Consider the following 9,686-nt stretch of genomic DNA (forward strand, 5'->3'; position numbering starts at 1 on the left):
GGGATCATCTGGGCTTTTTCACATTTGCTTGTGGAGACTAACCCTGGCATTTAAATGCAGTGTGACAAACAGGCATGCAGATTTTGTCATGTTGAAAATTAATCTGTTATGTAAATAGTTTTCTTGCTCAGCACATGAAATGAGGTTGAGCTTTATTTGGGGGCTCCCTCCATTTTTCTTGGCGCTAATCTTTAAAATGTCCTTCCTTGGTCTAAGCAGTAATTTTCTGAGCAAACGGCAGCTGGATATCCATGGGCATGGTGCCTTACAGATAATCTGCAATATGTCTCCCTACCATGAATTTCAACTGCCCAAGGTGCTAACAGAGGGAGTTAGGCACCTTGGAATTGCCTGCTTCTCCCCTCAAGCTGGCGCTCTTTCAAATCACATTGTTATACTTGGCTCTTCAGATTACTTCATTAGAAGCTATATCAAAGACAGATTCCCTGCCACCGATGCATCAATGTGTCTTCTTTGCATCATTTCAATTCAGTTGTGGCATCATTATTTTGTTTTAATTTAAAAATACCAGACTAGTTAAACTCTAAAATAACAAGGAAAATTAAGTTAATTTCTTGAGTTAAGTTTGAAAATTTAAATCTTTGGGGCATGTTCATTGTAATCAAATTTCTGAAATAAACTTTTTAAAAAATTTCACTTACATTGTTCTGCATTTTATCAAAAACTTTTCTCTGAAATGCAAACTACACCTGGATTTTTTTTTTTTAATAAGTTCTTTATCCTCTTTATGCCATTGTAAAGAACGGACATCAAAGTCACCAAACTAGCAAATTTTCATGGACATTATGCAGCAACAAAGCATCTCATAAGAGCCCATGTGGTTCATAAAATCATTTTATGCTATGATACGTGTGTACTAAAACTAATCCATATTAGTTATAAATATTGTATTAGCTCACAAAAATTTGCACATTAAATAATTTATCAAAAATTAATTAACTACCAAATCCTCTAATTGCCTGATCCTGCATTTGCACACGAGTAGCTTCACTTATGTGAGTAATCCCATGGAATTTATGTATGCTAAAGAGTAATTACTATAACTTCTTTTTCTCAAGCTTGTGAATGCTGCAATACTAAAGCCCCAGTTCTGCACTGGGGTATTCCAGCACGGACCCTTGCATCCCATTAACAGGACTGCGTGGGTACACTCAGTTGAGAGTGCTGTGGATGCTTGTCTCTTGAGTTTCCCGATTTGGGGCCTGGCCTGATCCTACAAAGTCTTATGCCTGGGGGCAGCTTTACTTACAAGAGAAGCTCTACTGAATTCAGGGGACTCATGTATAAAATGAAACAAGTTTCAAAGTGTATGTAATATCAGGGCCTTTGTCAAGATCATATTTCCCTTATCTAACTTTATTTATGTATTCCACATTAAAAAGGAACTCCTGCTTTTTATGCAGTAATGATACAGAGGACTTCATATATTTGCTCTAATAAATTGTTATTTTTTAAAAGTATGCCTTTTATTGTAATTCCATAAAATATAAAAATGCAATATTGTTTGAGTATGTTGTGTATAACTGTATACTTACACAGTTTCACTTCTTTCTTCATCTACTTAACAAAACCAGAGGAAATTCACTAAGCAATAATTACATACAAAAGGAGTCAAGTGGAAGCTGGCCACAAGGGCCTTTGCATGATCTTTCCGCCTACTGGTGGCAATGTAGGCAGTTTGCTTACTTCTGGATCCCACTATGCATTACACTGTGCCGTTCATGAAGCCTCACCAAAGTCAATCAATCAAACTGTGCTGAGAGTTTGTTTGTGCACAAGTTGCAGCATTGAAGTCTTCGTGATTTCTTATGCAACAATTCCTGTACTCCCACCCACTTAAACCAGAGCTGCTTCTATTCCTCCCACTCAGGTCCCTATCATGCAGTCTTAGAGTTTGTCTGCACAGGGACTATAGACTAAAGCCCAGAGGGTACTGAATGAGAGATCCATATTCAGTCCTAAACATGAGTTTATTTGTTGCACATGATTCAACAGCGTGTCCTGCAATTAGCAATCATTAATGTTTAGGAAAAAGTTACATGCATAACTAACCTGTAATACCAGTATTCCTATGCAACTGATCAGCCAATTTAGCCAAAGTAGCATCTCCATTTTCAAACCGCTAGCGACTCAATTATATAAGCCTCCACAATTCCACTAGAATAGTCAGTTCAGAAACAGTTCTATTACATAATTTATAATTATTTTAGTTAGCAAAATAAATTTAGTAGAGGTAAAACCCAGTACTTAAAGTAGTCTGAAAAATAATGACTTAAAGAAAAACAAAATGGTAAAAGAAAGCACAACAGGTAACCAAAACTGGCTTTACTTGTGAACCTAGCTATAACATGTAGCAACCTTATGCAAGCAGCAGGAATTTCTACTGCAGAACATTCAGCAAGGAAACTATATAAAATTGTCCACATCCTATCAGCACACACACAAATATACCACAGTATCATGCAGGATTTCCAACCGATTTTAGTAGATAACTCTTTTTAAAAGATAACCTTTTTAAAAAACCTGATGCTTTCTTCACTCACCTTCCAATTTCAAAATGTGGTAAGTGTTTGCTCACATTTTACATTTACAGGTTTTTAATTAGCATGATGTCATTTTAATTGCTAATTACTTGTTTCCTATTTAAATTATTTTGAATTTCTTCCTTAGAAAGAACATAGGTAACTAGCTCTGCACTAGAAGTAACCAAACACTTGCATAGGAAAAGAAAGCATTATGTTAATATATTATTATGCAAAGTATTAGCAATATGATGAGCATTGAAAAAAATAGGCCAGTTGCACTAGCGTCTGACTATATTGTGGTAAACCAAGTTTTATACGTTGTTATTATTACGTCTATTATTGAAGTGCCTGGAAGCCCCCAGTACCCCTCTATGCTAGGTCCTGCCCCAAACAGTTTACTATTTAAGCATAAGACAAGAGGCAATGGAGGGAAAAAGAATGATCAATGGAAAAATCAAAGGAAACTGAGATGCTATATATGCTAGGAACACAATGGACACACAGAAGAGAGATCCACTCATCTAATGACTAAGCTTTTAAAAACCTGATCTGCTGGGAGAAACTACCTCTTTGCCAATTTACAGTATAATCATTATAAAAAAGGTCTCACTAGCTCCCCAGTCATATAATTGGTGTCTTCCAATAAAGAATTCAAATAGAATTAAAAAAAGATCATCTAAAAAAGGTTATCATTCCAATGTTCCATGGTGTAAGCCAGGGGTAGTCAATAGGTGGACTGCGGGCCAAATCCGGATCACCAGAGACTTTTGAACAAACCGCAAAATCTTTTCATTTACTTATTATCATTATTGTTATTTTTTATTTTCTCTGGAGTCTGGACCTTGACTATACCTTGACCAAGAAATCTGGACCATGGCAAAAAATAATTTGACTACCCCTGGTGTAAACTGATTATCACCAGCAACCAAGGAGGAATTATTCTCCCATATACATAATTGTATAATTTGCTAAGCACATTATAGGTTTTCTCATCACTCTCTTAAGTTTTAAGTATTGGCTGCCACCAGAGGCAAGATAACAGACTAGATAGTCTGAGCTAATATTATACATATTGTTGCTATTTTAAACAAAATTGCAAAATCCAACAACACCTCAGTGACCCTGAAAGTAACATGTCACAATTAATAGTAAATTTGTGATAAAGACTTCGGGTAATCAAAACACCGTGCAAAAGCATAAAGCACGTAAGTCACAGAAAAGTTTTCCAACTAGGGTTGGTATTTTGTATATGAAGCCTGCTGTTCAAATAAGCAGTTTCTAAGCACAATAATTTCAGTTGTTTATTTTTTTCCTCAAGCTCATAAGTTTATATGTTTACAATTTCAACTAGTGAACAATAATCAAAGCGATCAGAGTTTCAAACAATTTGGGCATAAAAAAAAATCCCTCTTGTAGCATATCTACCTTCTAAAATATTTTGCTTGCCTACTGGGTGTGCTTATTTGCACAGAGGCTGTTGACTAAGATGATTAAGGCTGGAATTTTCAAAGGAACCTAAGGATTCATATAACTCCTATTGCACTTTAAACTCCCTTAGCTTGTTTGAAAATAGCAGCCTCAATATTTACAACTTTTTCCATTAATTGGGATACACATTAATAATATAGACTATAAAATGCAATACAGTTTGAATATATCAGTTTTATCTAGTGCTTTTCACCAGTAAATCTCAAAGCACTTTACAAAAGATTCATTATTATCATTTTACAGATGGGAAACTGAGGCACGGAGCTGTCGAATAGAATCCAAGTTTTCCAAATCCCAACCCATGCTCTATCCACTGCCTGCTATGTGGTTATGCCATATAAACACCAACACTACCTCCTCTCCATACTATTTTGATTGTTTCCTCAGTGAAACACAAGGTAGGTGAGGTGATATCTTTTATTGTACCAACTTGTACTGGTGGAAGGGGCAAAACTGAGAGCTACACACAGCGCTTCTTCAGGTCTGCAGAAGGTAACCAAAGCATCCAACTAAATAGAAGATGGACAGATTGTGAAGCATAAGGGGTTCACAAACTGTAGAAGACTACTTAAAATGAAGTGGGCAATTAAGAATTAGCAGGTAGTAGGGTGTGTTACAAACTATTGTAATGAGCCATAAAACCTGTGTCTCTGTTAAATCCATAGTTTTTAGTGACTAGAAGAGTAATGAATTTAAGTTCCCAGCCAATGTGGCATTATGCAGATTTCGTTGGGTGAGAACTGAGAGGTTAGATGAAGAGTGATCACTTCAGGAAAAGGGTTTGCCCATGGGTGATTTTTTTTTTTTTACATCTTTTCTGTATGAATTGATTCAAGAGCATAGTGATTGTCTGGCTTCACCCACACAGTTGTTGGGGCTTTTGATGTACTGAATGAGATACACCACATGTTTTGACAGGCAAGTGTCGGATGCATGGATCTTGAAACGTGTGTTGATCATCACAGCAGTGCAGGCATGTCTGCATGTCTTGTATCTGTTGCTCTAGTGCTGCTTTGAGTCAGTGTGTTCTGGTCTGTAGAAAGCTTGCTTCTGATAATGACCTTGGTAAGGTTGGGGAGGAGGGGTTGTTTGAAGGTCAGAAGAGGGGGGGCTGAGAAAGATTTCTTTTAGTATGAGGTCACCAGCAAGTATGGGCCATTGTAATTGTGTGATAATATCCTGTAGGGATTCCAGTACAAAGTGAAAGGTGACAAACAGAGGTGTGCGATCAATGGGGTTATTTTTTCTGTACTGAAGTAGGTCCTCCCAGGTTATTTGGGTGGCCCATTCCCTGATGAGATCTACCTCCCTAATGGAGTGTCCTTGTTTAGTGAAAGCAGTTTTAAGTGTGTTTAGGTGTGTATTCTGGACTTTCTCTTCACTTTCCCAGTGCTGATTCTTGGTTGTGTTTGCTTTCACTTACTGTCAGAAAAAGAAAGAAGAAAGAAAGGTTGCAAGGGAAAGAACTCTTAGTAATCATTTACCTTTATTTTTCAAACTACCCTTGCTCCCCACAAATAGAAGCCAGAGCAGGTTCGTACAACCTATTCTACCTTCAGTTCTAGATGACTGTCTAACAAAAAGTTTAAAACATTCGTAAATATAGATAAGCAATAGTTAGATTGCAAGCTCTTTGGTGCAGGAACTGTGTTTTTGTTCTGTGTTTGTTGTTATAGACACTGTACTGGTCCAATGGGGCTCCTAGCTGCTATCATAATACAAATAAATAATTAGAAATAATAAACAGCTAACAGGTCATTTCTGAAGTAGTAACAATCATATTAACACCTTTCATCCTGAAGGATCTCAAAGCATTTTACAGTCTATATGTACACGGATCACTATATGTACACGGATCCCTCTTTGGTTGAATGCAGTAGACGATTACCAGCACATAGTAATGATACAAAACCACATAGGACATTAAGCAAAAAAAGCATATCCAGTTGTAATGGCAAGGAAAATTTGAGCATGAAGAATGTCATTACCCAAGTTGGAGTTTGGTCCAAACATTAGGGTCTGCATCTCTACTCTTATAAAAAATTCCATGTGATCTGTAGATTCCAATCCTGTAAACACTGAGGCATGTCAATAAGTTTAATCATATACTGCTTGGAGAATAGGGGCCTTAGTGACCACAAGCAATCAGGGCCTCCATTTTGTCTCTCACTGAATCACTAAAAGACAGCAAACCAAACAGTTCGATGCTCTTCTACAATTGAGCATTGGACCAGTACTGATCCATAGAAAAGGATGTCTCATATTGAATCACAAACTGCACTTCCGGCAAACATGTCTGTGTTTCTTTGAGGTCTCCTATACAAGCACTGACCCAAGCCATCCCAATATGCTTATCTTGTGAAATCTGAAGAGCTCACAGCCTAAAGCAATATAGCTGCAGGCCATCTTTTATTTTAAAGGTAAAATTCATAAATTTGCACTTCTGAAGTTACAGGCATGAATTATAATTTATATGCTGATGCCAGAACCATGTAGCATAAATATTTTATGCTACCATAGCTGGGTTTTAGTAAATAAAAGCATACGGTAAATGAACTAAACAGTTTTAAATCTGAGATGATCGGATCCCTCTTAGTGCTTTGAATGTCCTCAGATTCTTCACTGGTGCTAAAACTGGGCAGCAGTTGTGCATGTCACAGAACAGAACAGAAGTTCTTAAAGCTGGAGGCAAAGAGGCACAGCCAAATATTACAAGAAAATCAAAGCAAAAGGGTTGAGCAATCTGTTTCCTCCTCCTTTTCTTCATTGGCATTCTTGTGTGAATAGTTATCAAGCCCTACTTTTTTGACTTCGTATCTAGCCATCCTCAGATATCCAGGCCAGTCCCCGATTTTAATTTTCAGTGACTTTTTAAAAAATATATTTATGGTGTACTTTACAGCTCCATATAATGTACTTTTCACTCATTTAATTTAAAGGCATGTGCTTACTTATCCTGGTGTGGGGCTAAATTGATAATACTGCCAAAATGCTTACAATACATACATTGCTTACAAATAATTTCATCTTCTCTGTTAAAAATCCAAAACAGAGATTTAAAGAGCAACACAGACCAAATGCCTACTCCCTTATTAAACATACATCCTTATCCCCTCTTACATAGCCATCCTGCTTTTTTTCTAGAGTTTAGTCTCCTTTTCCTTCTCCTCTGGCTTGATCACAGATCAGGCAGATAGAGAAATCTCAACTGACACCATCCATATTCAACAAAGCTACATATTATCCTTGCCTATTCTCTGTGAAAATAAAACAGAGGCCCATACACCACAGAAAGGCAGCTAAAGGAAGGATCTCTTATTTTTTCATATGGAAATTTGAACAGTAACATTAAAGGTTGATAATCAGATTTGTCACCCACTCTATGGCTTCTAGTGACAAGGAATGGATCAAAGCTCCAAAGAAGAATCTTACAGGACAGAAGTTCACTAGACTTTCCATGGTTTGGAGGTTGAACCTAGACTTGCCTATCTATGAAGATCTCCAGCCATCCCTCTCATCCCCTGAGATACCATCTTAAGTCCAGGAATCCCTTCTAGTTAGTGGCAAAGCTCTCAAAACCTCAGAACTGTCTCCAAAAGGCAAGTGGCAGAGACTGCAACAAAAACAGCTGGCTCAAGAATCAAGACCTGATCCTACAGAGTAACCACCAGGCTTCGCCATGCCAGCTAAAATATGGATTACATCCAACCGCATCAGACCTTCCCATGGGCTCTGCAATTACCTACTTTACAAAGGAAAACAGACAGCCCAGATATGCCACTGTGGAGGAAGCATGTGAAGGGTGAGGAGAATGACCTTGAGCAGCCCCCGGGATGTTTCCAGTTTCTCTCCCCAGTGTGTAAATGTCCAGGAAGCAGCAGCGGGGGTGGGGGGGGAGGGAGGCAAAATTCACATTGCGTGGGGGGGGGGGGGGGGGGGATGAGTCCCATTGGCCTGGACTGAGAGCCAGCCTGGGCGGGACGCGGGAAGTTACTCTGGACTGACACTGACCAGCAGTGCAGGCACAGTGGTTCCCTCCCCACCGCCCAGCAGCCCCCTGCTTAAGCCGCAGGGCCCGCTGCCAGCGCGCCGGGGAGCGGGGAATCAGGCGCTCCGGCCCTCCGTTCGCCGCCCTGACAGCGCAGCACCCGGCCCTCACTGTGGGGCAGCGCAGAGACCGGCCCGTCCCCCGCCGTCTCTACGTGGTGTGGGCGCGGCCAGGCGAGTCACGCCAGGCCCCAACCGGAAGCTGGGGCTGCATCGCTCCCCCTTCGCTTCCTCCCTTACCCGCTGCGAGGGGCTTGCCCGTCCCCCGGGCCACCGCGTCCTGCTCCTTCCTCGTGCCCGTGCCCGGCCGCCGGGGGGCGGGGCTCGGTGCCTGCGCGCGGATTGGTACCAACCCTCCCGCGCCTCGCGGCCCTCACGAGCGGCGCCCGGCCGCGGCCTGTGTGTGACGGAGCAGCAGTCGGCGCCGCGAGCGAGAGCGGGGTGACTCCCCCTTCCCTGGGGAGCCCTGCCCCCGTCACTGATCCCTCATCCCGTACACACCCCAGCCCGGTGATCCCCCCATCCCTGCGGAGCCCTGCCCCTGTATACCCGCTAGTGACCCCCCTTGCTCCCACGGAGCTTTCCCCCCATACACATCCTGCACTCCCCCAGTGAGCCCCTCATACACTCCCACCCATTGAGGGAGCCAGCCTTACAGGCAACACTCTCCCCGCTCCCACCTTTACTGCAAGATATACATCCAGGGGGGTTACCTGCCCCCCTCACACCAAGGAAGCCTTCCTCCCCAGAGGATTCCCCCACCACACCTTAGCCCTGGGGAGATTCCCCCTGTACAAGCAAAAGGGAACCTTCCCCCCCCCCTCCCCCCCCCCCAACCCCAGGGAATGCCTGATGGGATCTTAAATAAATTTAAATGAAAAATCTGAAGGCTATAGCCTAATTACTATAGCTGTGTGAATAACTGATTTTGGGGGTTTGGTGAGGGAACTGAAATTTAAAAAAAAAAATCATTTCAGGTTGGTAGAAAACAAAAGTATTCCAGTGAACTTAAAAAGCTCACATAAATAATTTTGAGTTCAATTAAATGTTTTGTTTGAATATATTGTTTGGGGTTTTTTAACCTTGGATTAATACAATTGCAGTAAAATCTGAAACAAAATTTTATATTGTTGGGATATTTTTGAATTTTGTTTTCTGGGGTTCTTTTTTTTTTTTTTGGCTGATACAGTTCTGCAAATTTGATCCAGATTTGTGAAATGGACTGGTTGACCCGAATCTGCATTCTTCAGCCAAAAAGAGTTTCGGAAGAAGAATTTCACCTAATGACCATTGGGGCCTCTGCACATATCTAGACAAGGATCCATATGGAGCCCCCTGTAAAAATCTCAAACCAAGAGATTTTTACCCCACCTGAGGTCTGCTGCATATTTCCAAAGAGGGACAGCTTGCTAACATCAAAATGAAACTTCACATACATATAGGTCCTTTTTTGCATATTGAAATTGTAGCACTTTTGTACCCACATGCCAAGACCACCTTCATATGGGACAATGGTGCCTCATTTTTATTTTCCTTTGTTACTCAATTTTCTGTTTCCTATAAAAAGACACAAAGGGAAATAAAATGCAAAATCTTACAGTAATG

The 9,686-nt window shown here is 40.6% G+C and overlaps 1 protein-coding gene across 6 annotated transcripts in view; it reads right to left on the reverse strand.

The window, feature by feature from the left end:
* LOC137147133 (nicotinamide/nicotinic acid mononucleotide adenylyltransferase 3-like) overlaps positions 1–8,499 on the reverse strand; it is an 86,248-nt gene extending 77,749 nt beyond the window's left edge. For 4 of the 6 annotated variants that reach the window (XM_067538945.1, XM_067538947.1, XM_067538941.1 and 1 more), the window contains exon 1: positions 8,322–8,499. The gene's annotated coding sequence lies outside the window, so the exon portion shown is untranslated. Of the gene's footprint in view, positions 1–7,780; positions 7,886–8,045; positions 8,189–8,321 lie in introns of those variants that run through there. The other 2 variants (XM_067538943.1, XM_067538944.1) reach the window with 2 other exon arrangements.
* Between the last annotated feature and the right edge of the window lie 1,187 nt (positions 8,500–9,686).

Source organism: Emydura macquarii, unplaced genomic scaffold (assembly GCF_026122565.2).
Source record: "Emydura macquarii macquarii isolate MOO-44397 ecotype Brisbane River unplaced genomic scaffold, CSIRO-AGI_Emac_v2 contig_499, whole genome shotgun sequence".
Lineage (NCBI taxonomy): Eukaryota > Metazoa > Chordata > Testudines > Chelidae > Emydura > Emydura macquarii.